General features: G+C 35.9%; 1 non-coding gene across 1 annotated transcript; it reads right to left on the bottom strand.

The window, feature by feature from the left end:
• Window positions 1–4,484: 4,484 nt before the first annotated feature.
• Window positions 4,485–4,560, bottom strand: TRNAQ-UUG (transfer RNA glutamine (anticodon UUG)). Its single transcript has one exon. It is a non-coding gene; the product is annotated as a tRNA-Gln (tRNA).
• Between the last annotated feature and the right edge of the window lie 8,683 nt (window positions 4,561–13,243).

Raw genomic sequence — 13,243 nt, 5'->3', positions numbered from 1 at the left:
TTCTCATTATTTTTAATTAATTTCTGTAACTATTAAAATAAAGTCAGTCAAATAACAAATAAAATGTTGCCTAAAAGAGTCCTGTTACTGAGTTGTTGTTTTTTTTTCTCAAGAAATATGAACTGTATGCTAATATGCCCTATCCATTTTCAGAAGTTTTAATGACAATAACTTTTATTATAGATTCTGATCTATTATATGAGCAGTACTGTGAGTATCATTGTCACTGTAATACAGTGTTATGGGATGTAATATTGAGATAGTGATAAAATACTCATAATCAGCAAATGGACATTTATTTATTTATGGTAAGCAGAATAATGGATCTCTCAAATCGCCATGCCCTAATTTTCAGAACTGGTGAATAGATTATCAAGAGGAGTATTAGGTTACCAAAAGTTAAGCTAAACAGGGAATCATTACCCAAGTATGATCACAGGGTTCCTTTCTATGGGGGTAAGTTGACGTTGAAGTCACACTCAGCAACATTAGGGGTATACTCCTGACTGTGCTCAGGGATCACTCCAAAAAGAGATCAGGGCATCACATATGATTCTAAAGATTGAATTGCAGTCAAAGGAACACAACACAAGTGCTTGGAACACTGAACTATCTTTCTAGATCCATTAAATTCCTTATAAGTAAACTGGAAAATAAATGGCAGCTTATCATATACAGCATAAGTCCTTTCTCAACCAGTTATTTTATAATTCATAAATTGAAGCAGGTTCTTCCTCTTCACTGTGGTAAGTCCATAGAGAATGAAGACAATGCTCTTATTTACAAATTGTGTTCTGATGGGAACAAAAATACATATCATAAATTCTTAAGATAAAATTTTAATGTTAACATGCATATGTGATTTGAAATACTATTTATCTAATAATTTTAGGTAAAGTATGTTCTTTTCTCAGTTATCCTATCCTTGCACTTTCAATTTATTGCTAACCTTACTCACAACCTTAATGTCTGATGTATATTCTATCGGATCATCACATTCAAACCATTAATACCATACTGAATTATACAGTCTCTATTACCTGCACCTCTCATGGAAGGCTCAAATATATAGCTTATTATTCTCTCACATTGAATGACTGAATAATATTCCTTAGTGAGGTTAGGCTACAAATAGAGTTGGTATGCATTCTGTATTAATAAAATGATATATTAGAAGATTTTAAGTATCTTTCAGAAATAACATTTTTTGTTACATTGACTGTGAAAAATACAAAATGCCAACAGTTTTATTTTTTACTATTATGGATGTGGACCTGGGTTGATATTCTAAAGCACATTATCCCTTTCTTTGATCTTGAGATGCTAGCTATTTCTTAGAACTATTCAGTGAAATCCAGACCATGATTTTGAGTTCTATAACTAACATAAGCTACCTGAATATTTTCACACAAGTGAAAAGGATTTAAATTATTTACCTTAAATTGAAAGCTTGAGCAAGCATTAAGATCAGTAGGCAATCTGAAAGTACAGAACATTTTCTCATAGCCTTTCATTTAGACGTTCCACCTCGGATTTGTTTGGCAGTAATGATTAATGTACAGTGAGAGGGTTAGTTTAGCTGCAAGGGATCTCTCCTGGTGCTAACAGACCATGGGTCCCAATACCCACATTACAGCATTGTAAATGATAAAAATCTATAAAGTCTATTCTAATTTTATGTACTCAAAAATAAGGGAAAAAATAATAGGTTCCTTTCAAAACTTATTCTTAAGAAATGCAGTTTTATTTCCTATTGGACTATAATTTGTAATATCAGTATCCAAGGGCCAGGCTGCTCAACCTGAAAGCCATTATTTTCTTTCTTTTCTTTAATGTATCAGCAGTGGATATAAAAGAACCTTCAGGATATAGGGGGGTTAATTATCCTAGCAGTTAAGCTTTGGACATTTTAGGTGATAGAACAGAGCCCCTAAAAAGACTCCCTCCTATCGCTGCCTGCTGAGAAGAAAGAACCACATGCTGACACCATTGCAAATATGGTTCAAATTACTTTCAAATTTTCCTGGTCTTCTGTGCATCCTGGCTCCTGGAGAGCTGCACTGCTCTGGTGAGGTCATTTATTCTGTCACTTCAACCCACTCAGTAATCATGACAACTGCATCTTTCACTCAATCTAATGCAGCAGGCTTTTCTTCAAGACCTTATGTGACCTGAGTAAGGAGAGTAATTATTCAAAACAACATTGCTTCTTGTTCAAGTGACACCAACTCCTCCGCAGAACCACCTAAATAGTTCCCAATTTGATCTTCCCACTCAAATCAATTTTTCAGATTCTTGTGTAAATAAACAGCAACACTTCACATCTTAGACCTTTGCTTTCAAAGTGGCATTGTCTGTTGGAAAGACAAACACAGATTCCGCAGTCAGGTTGCCAGGAAAAGAGTCCCTTTTCTTCGTCTAGTGAGACTTCTTGGACAAGTTAGTGTACTGTGCCTTAGTTTCTTATCTAGGAAAAGGAGAACAACTGCTTAATTCATACCTCATAACGTTATGATATTTAAATCATTTAATGCATGGAAGAAAATCAATAGATTAACATCAAAATGATTATTTTTATAACCCGAGTAATCAACTATAGATCATGTATGATGATCAATCATAGTGCACCTACTATGTGATAATGGTTTGCTTGAGATGTGGAGAATGCATTAATATAAATAAAATTAATTTATAAAGGGCATATATTTGGATATAGAATGGGTACTTTAATATTAGTGATTTATAAGCAAGTTATTTCAAACATACAAGGCAACAAGAAAAAATGAGAAAACAATAAAACTAGAGTCAACCTGTTTATAGCCTATCTATTCTACCATGACCTCCCAATTTACCTTGTCAGCCCTCACTCTGTGACATTCAAATTTCCTACCCTCACAATTTTATTGCTATCCTTTTTGTAGCTGAGAGTATGTCAGAGAGAATTTCAAATATTCAACATTTCTGACATGTTTGGAGTAGGATTAGTAGGGTTGGAGTCCGGACTCCACACTGCTTTGTACATGTTCCCTGTAGAAGTAATACTCTACAATTCAATTAAAATGTTTTTTTCCTGTACAAAAGGGCATAAATGTATTTTATTCAAATACAAAGAATATTTACATCAACATGAAAACTATAATCTCTTCTTTAAAAAGTTCTTATAAGCAGAGATAACTTGGAATTTTTCAGCTTTTCTTGTATTTCATTAAATGAGAGAGAAATTTATAATGGCATTATTAGGTACTATATATTCTTTTTTTTTTAAAGAAATATTTTATTGAACCACCGTGAAAACAAAAAAAATACAAAGCTTTCAGGTTTAAGTCACAGTCAAATACTGATTAAACCACCATCCCTTCACTAGTGCACCCGTTCCACCACCAAGAACCCCAATAAACCCCCCTCCCACCCCACCCCCCATCTAAGTAGCTGATGATATTCCCATTATTCTCTCTATATATTGAGTACATTTCATATTTCCATACAGAACTCACTATTGTTGATTGGAAATTTTCCCCAACATCAGGCCTGCTGAATAAGCATCATCTAATAAATTCTCTTCCTTGGTAAAGGTGAAGACTTTGAGTCCGCGCGGCCGCGATCGGTTTTGGGTTTCTAATATTTTAGCTCAGTTCACAGTCAAAATGGATGGCTGCAAGAATCTGCTCTGGTGCCAAAATGGGTTAGGAGACCTCAGGATCACAGTCAGTAGGCAGGAGGCTCTGCTTCTCGTGCCGCGGCTCTTGGTTCATCTCTGGGCGGAAGGCGCGCCGGGAACGCCCCCCCTCCCAGGACCACCTACAGGCTACGTCACTAAAGAAAGTCCTACCTCCTGGTGGAGGGGTCTTAGAGGGTGGCTCTCACTGCGTGGCTGCTGCCGCTGCCGCCATTTTCGCTCAGAAAAATGGGGTGGAGAGGGAAAAAAAATCCCTCCCCGGGCTGCACGAGGTTGTAGTTCAGTTCGCAGTCAAAATGCATGGCTGCAAGAATCTGCTCTGGTGCCAAAATGGGTTAGGAGACCTCAGGATCACAGTCAGTAGGCGGGAGGCTCTGCTTCTCGTGCTGCGGCTCTTGGTTCATCTCTCGGTACTATATATTCTTTGAGACACATCACAGTCATTTCATTTACTCTTCCTTAACACAAAACCGTAGAATTCATTTTCCTTTAAAACAAAATCTTGGCTATTTTAAAAGCTAAAACAAATGAACTATTTTAACACTGAGAAAAAAATAATACAAAAATCCATAGTTGAAAAGAAAAAATACTTTTGAATAAATGTCTGTTACTCATTTATAAAATGCATCTAGCTTTACCTATTATTTGTACTATTTTAATATTCAGTATTTTTTCTTAACATATCTTTATTATTATATTAATGCTGCAGATTTAAATTCCCTTAATATTTTTCATATTAAGGTTAATAGATATTGAAAAAAATTTAGATAAATGAACTGAAAATTTTATTAGCTCTTTACATAGGCAGAGGTCCCACTGAGATTTGAACTCAGATCACTGGATTCAAACTCCAGAGTGCTAACCATTACACCATGGGGTCAACCATACTGGGCTGGAACAATAGCACAGTGGGTAGCACACAGCAGACCCAGATTTGATTCCTCCACCCCTCTCGGAGAGCCAGGCAAGCTACAAAGAGTATCTTGTCCGAACAGCAGAGCCTGACAAGCTCCCCGTTTCATATTCAATATGCCAAAAACAGTAACAATAAGTCTCTCAATGAGAGACATTACTGGTGCCCGCTTGAGCAAATCGATGAGCAACGGGATGACAGTGATACAGTGAAACAGTGACTTACATAGAAGTCCAGACATTTCATTATATCTGTCACCTTGACCTGAATATTATCGCTTTGGTAAAGTATGTTTCAGAGGCCAGAAACTTGACTCTTTATTTTCCTATGTTCTTAAGTATAGGGTATGTTTAACATCAGTGTGTGTGTTTTTATCAAGTAGATTTGCATGCATAAATTTGATAAGCTGAAAATGCTACGAAGCCAAACATTTTTTATAAACTTGACAGTATAAAGATGATGCACATATTGAGTCAGAAAGTTGAGTTGAGTCAAAGGGAAAAATTAGGATTCAGACATAAAATTGAGTGAAATGTGAGTGCTAAGTCTTGTTATTTTTTTTGGTAACATAACAGCATCACTCCAAAATCCAGGGCCTTGAACAGTGATTTATTATTGTTTATCACATTTCCATTGGTTGAATGAGCTCAGTAGGGTAGCTCTCACCCTAGTTTCCTTTGAGGCTGGAGTTAGATATTCACTGTGGCTTTAACCATCTGACTTGGTTGTTCACTACAGTCTCAAAAGAGTTGTCAGCCGAACAAACATTCATTCATGGTCCTGCCATGGCATATGTGTTTTGTGCAGAGTAGATTTTGGGTTCTTTAAGAGGCTATGCCCAAAGCAAACATTCCAAGAGGCCCTGAGGAGGCTGAAAACCTTCCCACCAAGTCTCTGAAGTCATATAGTTTACCTTTGTTAAAGTTGTCAGTCTCAATGCCTATGCAAATTTAAGTATTTCGAGAAAAAAAATCACCTCTTCATGTAGGAGAGACAAGGTCATTTTGCCTTAGAGCACAGAGAAATTGAAATATTTTTAAATCATTTTGAGAAACTACAATTATTCATGAGTGTTACATTCTTGCTAATTTCTGTCACAGTACTATCTTTGCATTAGGTAAAGCAATGAATTTCATAGGACCGATTCCTGAAGTATCCTTGCGTATAAGCCAGTCAAATCACACCAAACAGCAACTGTCTTCGATAGATTTTTAAATTCCTTTCTTAGAGGTTGGAGAGTTAGCTTGAAGAAATACACTGCATGCCTTGCAAGTACAAGTCCTCAAGTTGGACTCCTGTATCACTTGTTAATAACCACCCCCCATGAGTCAGTCTATCAATTTTCTTAAATATTTTGAGAATTGCTGAAGATTTAAAAATAACATATACCAAACGACATTGATATTAGTTGAATACATATTTTTCTTTAAACTCATCGTAGTTAAATGGCCTGAGTTAACCTCTGAAAACTCAGATATTTCTTTTCTCTTCCTCGAGTATACCAATTCAGTTCTGAAATACCTCACAGAAATAGACAGGGCAGTGATGCTATGGTACAGTAGAGAATTTCTTATTCTTCCAGTCACTATTTTCAATTAATATCAATTGAATTAAAAATCTTGAGTAATAGGGGCTGGAGTGATAGCACAACAAGTAGGGCATATGCCTTGTACGTAGCCAACGCGTGTTCAATTCCCAGCATCCCATGTGGTCCCCCAAGCACCGCTAGGAGTAATTTCTGAGTACAGAGCCAGGATTAAACCCTGAGTCTCTCTGGGTGTGACCCAAAAAGGGAAAAAAAAATCTTGAGTAATATCCTTTAGCATTTGTTTCCCTTTTAAGTTTACTTCACTTAATGAGAGTCCCTCGACTACCATCTCTGTTGTTGCAAAAGGAAATCTTTTGTTATAGTTGAATAATACTGCATTACATATGTTTACTGCACTTTCTTTAGCCACTCAACTGTTGTTTGGTACTTGAGTAGTTTCCTTATCTTCATATTGCTGAAATGATCATTATGTGTGAAGATATCTTTTTGAATTTGTGGTTCACTGTTTCACTTGCAAATATTTATTTTAAAATAACATAATTTTAAAATTTAGATAAATACCCAAGAATAGTAGAAATAAGTACTAGGAGGTTGACTCCATGGCTTGGAGGCTGATCTCTCATTCTGGGCAACTCAGAGAAGGGAGCACCAAGTAAAATGTGGTCGGAGGTCATGCAGGGGAGGAGTGATGCGAGCCAAATGTAGACTAGAGACTGAATACAATGGCCGCTCAACACCTTTATTACAAACCACAACACCTAATCAGAGAGAGAGAACTAAAGGGAATACCCTGCCATAGTGGCAGTTTGGGGTGGGGGGAGACGGGACTGGGGAGGGTGGGAGGGACCCTGGGTTTACTGGTGGTGGGGAATGGGCACTGGTGAAGGGATGGTTTATCGAACTCTGTAGGGGGGAAACATGAGCACAAAAATGTATAAATCTGTAACTGTACCCCCACGTTGATTTACAAATTAAAAATAAACTATTAAAAAATTTAGATAAATATGTTTTTCCCTATAAAATAGCATACAGAATCCTAACATGTAGTTCAGTGGCAGAGACATTGTCTTGTGTGTGTGAGGCTTTGAGTTCAATCCTCAGCATTTCGGAAAACAAACCAGAAAACAGCACATAAATGATTTTGCATAATTAGTTAAATCTGTTGCAAATAGCATGAATCATTGTCAAAAGAGTTAATATTTCCTAAACTATATGGATTAAAAGTTCCATAATATGAATTAATGAATATTGAGTGATATATGTGCAGATAATAATTTCGCTCAATTAAAACAATTGTATTCACATTGTATCCAATTCTGACATTGCCATAGGCAATTGATAAAATTTATAGAGTAATAAGACTGCCTAGTACTCTGACTATAAACAAGACAATGAGCAGGGTGTAATGCCTTTAAATTAGGGGAAGTTTATAATTATTAGGCTGGAGTGACAGCACAGCAGATAGGGCATTTGCCTTCCACATGGCTGACTCAAGTTCAAGTTCGATACTCCGTCCCTCTCGGGAACCCGGCAAGCTACTGAGAGTATCCTGCCTGCACGGCAGAGTCTGGCAAGCTACCCATGACATATTCGATGTATTCGATATGCCAAAAACAGTAACAACAAGTCTTACGATGGAGATGTTTCTGGTGCCTGCTCGAGCAAATCAATGAGCAAAGGGATCACTGTGATACAGTGATGTTTCAAAATCTTGCTACACTTAATGAAAATAAAGTTAACAACTCTCAATTTCTTTTTCTGTGACAACATGAATCAAAAGGCTATGACCTAAAACCAGATTCCTTCTTTCTCAGATCAAGTTATGAAATTTGGCCAAAGCAACAGAACTTATCCCAAACTAAAATGGGTGCTACCCATAACGTTGAAAAACTTTGGAATGCCTATAAAAGGGAAAGGGAAATGATACAGTTGTGTTAAAGGGAAAATGAATTTATGAATTAGTGAGGAAATAAAAGAAGCTTTAAATGAAAGCAGTTTGCAGGGATGCCTCCCCTGAAGCTACACAAAATTGAAAAAGCATCTACCGAATCTTAAAATAGCATTCAATGATATCTCCTAGTCTACCCTTTTAATGGATGATTTGTATGCAACACTTCCAAGTGAGATGAGAGTATTACAGACTACTGAATCAGACATAATCACCCTATAGACCCAGCAGGGGCATCTTGAGATAATAGGAGAAGGCTAAAAAATCTTATGTTCAAAGTGTTTTTCTCTGAAACCACCCAAGCAATACAGCCCGTAAATGTTGCACACATCCTCATGTGGTCTTAGTCCTCACTTGTGGCACTTATTTTCAGAGCAAAATAATATTGCCAAAAAATAAACTTGCTTCCTTCAGCACTCTGTCTCTACTAAAATAAATCTCAAAGTAATCAATACTTGACTTTGGTGCCACTACAGGTGAGTATGTGAAAATAAAACAGATAACGCTCTGTGGACTGACTTGAAGTATATAATCTATATATTATAATATATCTGAATTTGAATCTCAATCACAAAGACAGAGAAAAAGAGAGAGAAATTTTCAGAAGATCAATGTTCACGGTATTTGGTAGCTCCAAAATTTAATAGCTAAATTGGAAACTCATTAGTTTTAATTGAAATGTGCAATATGGGAGATTTTATTTTATTGTATAATAAATCCATTTTAATGTAAGAGTAGAATAAGTTGATTAAAATAAACTTATCCATTTCCTCTCCTTAAAGTAAATTGATATTGTTACTGTTAATCAGTTCTACAAAATGCTCTTCTAGCAACATCTGCACAGATTTTTAAAAATTTATTGCGGCAACATGATTTACAAAGTCTTTCATGATGGAGTTTCAAGCATCCAATATTACAATACCAGTATATGATCACCAGTGTCAACTTCCTCCACCAATGTCCTCATTTCCTTCCGACCCAACATACTGCTCCCTAGACATCTAAGTAAGTTTTCAAATAAATATTTCAGTTCTATATCCTGATTAAACATTACTTTGTGCATTATATAAAAATTAAATGGAAATGAAAGATAAATATAAAACTTTAATCTTTCACACTTTTGGAAGAAAATATACAAAATATCACACTTGTAGTGTGATTTTAAATATAACAGGAAAAGTGCAATCAATGAAAGAAAACATTGTGAAGTTGCATTTTTGAAATGAAAATCTTCTACTCTTCAAGAGAGTCAGAGCCTAAAAAGACAAGTGATAAACTGGATGAAATATATGCAACCCAGATATATGAACAAAATATTTCTATCTGAAATGCAAAAGGAACTGTAAAAGGCAACAATAAAGGAAAAAATATAATTTTGGAAAAATCAGGACACTACACCAAAGATGATATACATATGGTAAATAAGCATATGAAAAGATATTGAATATCATCTGGCATTATGAGAATGCAAATTAAAACAACAATGAGCTAGCACTACATATTGATTAGAATGGATATAATCCAGAAAAGTGTCAATATCTATTGCTGGCAATAATGAAGAGCAACGGGAACTCTTATTCTATTGCTCATAAGAATCTAATGTCACCACTTTGGAGTACAATTTGGCAGTTTCTTAGAAGCTAAAATTACTCTTCCCATATGATCCAGTAGTTATGTAAGTCCTTAGATATTTACCCAACTTATTTTAGAATATGAATACTATAAAAACCTTTATCCATAATCAGCAAAACAGTTTTACCTACCAAGATGTCATTCAAGAGGCAAATGGATAAACTGCCCATTTGGTGATTAAGAAGTAATGTTCATTCTGGGGTTAAGGAACTTGCCTTGCATGTGGCCAAACCTGGTTCCATTCTTGATATCACATGGTCCTGGAACAATACCAGGAGCAACTGTAGGTTCCAGAGTCTGGACAACCCCCCAAATATAATTACCAAGTATGGCCTCAAACAAACAAACAAAAACTAAAATTAAAGTAAAATAAGGTTAATGTACTGTGAAGCCAAGCTAAGATATGAATGAACCTTAAACTTTTATTACTAAGTGAAAGAAGCCAATCTGGAAAGAAAACACAAAGGGCCATAGAGATAGTACAATGGGTAGTGATTTTTGCCTTGCACACAGCCCACCTGTGTGAATAGTTCGATTCCCAGTCCCACATATGATTCCCTCAACCTGCCACGAGTGATTCTTGAGTACAGAGCAAAGAATAATCCCTGAGTACCACCAATGTGAACTCAAAGCCAAAAAATAAAAAGACAAAAATTATTTTTAAAAAAACATAATTTTATCCGTGTGACATTCTGGAAAGGAAATTTCATATTGAACAACAATAGACTTCAGGAATTTCTCACAAGGAGTCAAAAAGTGTGTCTATCTATAGGGGAAACACAGAGATCTTGTTAGTCAAGTGAAATTATTGTCCATATTATCATAATGGTGAAAATATTATAATGTCTTTATCAAGGTCATATAAATTCAGAGCATGAAGGCTGAAAAATTATGTGTTCTGATTGTAAAAAGTCACTTAACAATTAAGGGTTCCAGAATGTAATGAAAACTGTTATAAGAGAACATCACTCTTGTGACGTTCTACAATGTCTGCTACAATTTCACTAAAGGGAGTGGGGATTTACTGTTGAATCTATATGTCTGCAGAGCTGGAAGAAAACTGCATAATTCTTTATTCTAGTTGAGAAAATCACTTATGATTCAGTTATGGGTAAACAATCATGAAAGCATTATACAGTCTATGTATACTTAAATTGAATTATTTAGCAAAGTTCTGAAAAGAACAGACAAGTTTCTGACATTTGAAGTGAGGTTATAGTTAACAAGGAGAAAATGCCAGAAATATATATATATATATATATGCTTATGTATAGAGTGCAAACGATTGGTATGAACTGATTAACCTAATAAAGGTACAGATTTATAAATGTAGAGATGCATTTGTCCATATATATGTGCATATAGTGATATATACACATGTGTATGCACATGGTTTGGTATATCTACCTCTATTTTATTGCTCTGTCATCCATGAGAGCCTAAAATGTGAAAACCCTATAACAATATACATATATATACTCAGAACTTGGCTTCAAATACCTTTTTTCATTAAAGATACCATAGTTCTCTGAAAAAGAAAAAAAAACAATTGTCTCTGAATGTGACAAAAACAATGAGATAAGCTCTTATTTTTGGTTTTTTATTTATTTTTTGTTGGTTTCTTGGTTTGTTTCGAAGCAGGGAGCTCATCCAGTAGTACTTAGAGCTTACTTCTGACTCAGTGCTCAAGGATCACTCCTGAGGAAGCTCAGAGTGCCTCATTCTGTGCCAAAGATCAAATGAACCGAAAGCAAACCTGCAACACACTTTTACCTTTGACACAAAACTAGAGGCAATTCATTGTAGGGGAAAAAAGTTGTGGGGGGCGCTTTTCCCAAAAGTGTTACTGAACTAACTGTATATCAAAATGCAAAAAGTAATAATAATCTAAATCTTATATACTTAACAAAGGCTTACAAGTAAATGCTAAGCTATAGAATTCCTGGAAGGTGCAGAGGAGAAAATCAACATAACCCTGACTATAGTAGTGAGTTTTCAGATCCACAAACAAAGGACAGGATCCATGAAGAAAATTTATAAGCTGAAATCCATTAAAATTCAATCTTCTGGTCTGTAAAACATAGAATCAAGAGTTTTAAAAAGACAAATAGATTATACATTTAAGAAACCATATAAGATTATCCATGTGTGTCTTAGTGGAAACCTTGCAGGACAGAAATGTTGGCACAATATATTCAAAGTGTTGAAAGAAAAGAATTTTCAACTAAGAATACCCTGCCAGATTAACATTTAGAATTAAAATAGAGCTAGTATTTTGCAGATAGATAAAAAATCAAAGCAATTTATTACCACAAAGCTAGCTTTGCAAGAAATATTAATGGGACTTTTATAAAATAAGATGCAACCTCACCTAAAAGTGATGATATCAAAATTATACAATGGTTGGGGCATAGAAAATAAAAATGTGGTCAGGTAAAATAAATTTATGTTCAATCTATCCAAAAATCCACAAGTACAGAACATTTCATATAAACTTCAGGAAAAATTTAAAAGCAAACACATAGATAAAAATTAGAGAAAATAAAAAGCAACAGCACATCACAAAAATTGTTAAAATGCAAGTGAAGATTTTCTGTATCTTAGTGCTGTGCTACATATGTATTAGGACTGAAAAACAAAAGACACTAGACATATTATGAAAATAATAAAATTACCATACTTATATTTCACTACTGTGCCTTCAATGCTAATGGTTTCAATTAAACAATTAATAATAATTATGTCACCAATGAAAAGATATAAATTAGTTGAATAGCTAAAATAGCAAACTCTGGGAGCAAGACAGGAAGTGCATCAGGAAGTGTACTGTACTATTACCTTATACATGGCCCACCTGGGTTCAATTCTCAGCACTACATATGGTTCCCTGAGCCCTGCCAAAAGTGATCCCTGAGCACAGAGCCAGGAGTAAGTCCTAAGCACCTTCAGGTATAGTCCAACTCCCCCTCCAGAAAAAGCAAAATCCAATTACTAGTAATAAAAACTAGACAAGTGCTTAACCTGGATTTCAGCTCTGGCTACACATGGCCTTCTGAGCATCACTGAAAGTAGACTGGAGGTCCCAGAGCAATACCAGGTGTAGCCATAGAGGCCCCAAAGCACTGCTGGGATGGCTTTAATGGTTCTCTTCAATGTAGAGCCAAAGTAACACCACAGCCTCAAGCCCTAGCATTAAGCTGTCTACCTACTAGGTCAAATATTGCCAGGAATGTCTCCATCTTGGAAACACCCACTGGCAACCTCTTCCACTCCCTATCTAAAGATAGAATAGTAGAAGTTTTTTTCTGATTATAAGTAAATTCAGGCAGAGAATCTCTTGCCCGCACGCCTGGCTGTCCTCCCCGGGGTCCCTGGGGGGATGGGCTCCAGCTTCCCTCCCAACCCAGAGCAGAGCTCCCGGAGGCCGAAGACCACCGGAACCTAGCTACAGCCGTGCTCTTGGCCCCTCTCCACACTATCGGACAGGCCTCATGCCTGAAGGGACCGGCAGAGAAACCCAGGTGT

The sequence above is a fragment of the Sorex araneus genome, chromosome 5, assembly GCF_027595985.1.
Source record: "Sorex araneus isolate mSorAra2 chromosome 5, mSorAra2.pri, whole genome shotgun sequence".
Lineage (NCBI taxonomy): Eukaryota > Metazoa > Chordata > Mammalia > Eulipotyphla > Soricidae > Sorex > Sorex araneus.
The sequence above is the reverse complement of the archived record's forward strand: the minus strand, read 5'-3'. Positions and strand labels throughout refer to the sequence as shown.